Below are 2,173 nucleotides of genomic sequence, written 5' to 3'. Positions count from 1 at the left end.
TCGCATCACGGCGTATAATGACAAAAATAGTCCAAAAAATGCCTCCGCATATGAGATATTTTTTTCCGTCGAGTTCGCGCGCTCGCATGGAGCTAAATTACGAAATAAAAGATTAACTTAAAAGATCAATAAACTTAATAAATGATCTCAATAATTGTTGTATTACGAGCACAATGGAGCGGCGGCGTGAGACGTCATTAACGCGCGAACATCATTAATTTTATTCGCGGCTTTGTGACGTCAAGGCAATGGCGTCTGTCAGATTTGAAAAGGCGCGCTGCCGCCACCTGTTGGTAGCGCAGGGAATTAGATGCGAACCCCGCAGCGAGCCACTTGATACTGCCACCGGAATGACTCGCACCTCACAAAACGCACCAAAATGTTATTGTATATACGATACGAACCTTTATCAACTTGTGCAATATTAAACATCTATTTTCATTAAATTAAGTATTCAATCCTTTTCCAATTAAAAAAAAGGCCTAGGCGTAGATACTAGACTGATAACAATGAAAACGTAAACAAGCTGCGTAATGTAAGCCGATTTTAAAATAAAATGCACACTTTCTAGTTCCGAAATACAAGTCCACATCTAGTTAAAAAAAAACAAGATATCTTGTTAATAGAATTGTGTACTTAGCTAAGTTAACTTAATAGTAACACCATTTCCGGCGGAATCGATTAATATATCTACATGTACATTTTATTAATGCGATTGTAAAGTGGTATAGGACGTCAAGTCATTCTTCAGTCAGTCTTTATCAACAATCACTTCGATGCATTGAATCCACAATGGTACGACAATATCGTTGATGTTTGATACTTTAATCTCTAGTAATAAGTAAACATATTCGAAAAAATGCACCATTTATTAGTGGCTCTATTATTTTAGAAAAAAAGACAAAAGACTGCAAAAATCGATTTAATATTAAAACAAAAGAAGTTCGTCGAATTCGATCTTCATTTGGCAATATTTCTTTTGTTTCACTTATTAATTTTTCAGAATCAAGTTCCATTTTGAGTCTGTCCTAACAAAAGCTCCATCATTTTCGAACCGTCAAAGTGGAACGTATCCCAAAAAAGAGCTGCCAAAAAACTGGAGCCGCCTCATATTAGATTTCTTTTTGGTAGCTAATTGCGTTTTATCAAATTAAAGCAATTCCGCCGGCGGCGAGCGGCGAGCGGCGAGCGGCCGCGATGATTGATAATGTTTGACAAGGAACCGTTCCCACTAGTTTTACAGAATAAACTGTTTTGATTCACACTAACATTTGCTCATTTGTCTCAAAAATGTTCCCGCGCTTTTGGACTAAACAAAAGCTTTTATGATAATCTTAGATAGATTAGATACGTCATAATTACATAACTATTATTTTTAATAGTTTGCCGAAGCCGTCTTTCGAAGTTTAGTAGTATCCTAATTTTGATTATCTTCAGTTTATTCCTTATTATCTGAAATCCTATAAATAGACATCCTTATGCAGGCTACTAAAAAGTATCTAATAAATCAAAACTATTACAATTTAAAAGCACATACTAAATAAATGCGTTCAAAATATTAAGTTTCATCTGGCCAGCAGCGCTTCGCAGCCGCGGGCTTTTCGACAAGATATTGCTACTGGTTTATTTTTAAGTTATACCTAATATATGTTTTATACAGGAAAAAATGCTACGAGTTTGATAGTAACTAAGTATTTTTTTTTTAAATTCGAGTTTAAGAGACTATATAGTACCTACTTGTTTATAGAAGAGCAAAGAGTTCAATCGATGTGATGTTGCCGACCACTACGCGAGAACGTAGATGCGTAGACAACGTTTATAGAATTTGAAGAGAAATGCAAAGGTAATTTAATGTACTTGGGGTTTCATACGGTTATTTAAAATATTGCCTTGTTTACTTTATTTAGAACACGATATCAGACAACGTCTATAGCGGTACCGTGATTTTATCGTAATGTATCTTACACTAGGATTAACATTTTTCCTATATCATACATATTATAGTTCTAATTGATCGAAATCCATTTCTAACGTCATTAATTTTAGCATTGATGTTGAGATCTTGTGTCTACGTGCAGTCCAAGTTTAGGCGCACCGCACACCCGCTGTGCGCGACTAAACTAGTGAAATTTAATAAACAGACAAAGCGCATCACAATCGAGCAGTTCGACGT

This window comes from Papilio polytes, unplaced genomic scaffold, assembly GCF_000836215.1.
Source record: "Papilio polytes unplaced genomic scaffold, Ppol_1.0 DF821845.1, whole genome shotgun sequence".
NCBI lineage: Eukaryota > Metazoa > Arthropoda > Insecta > Lepidoptera > Papilionidae > Papilio > Papilio polytes.
The sequence above is the reverse complement of the archived record's forward strand: the minus strand, read 5'-3'. Positions refer to the sequence as shown.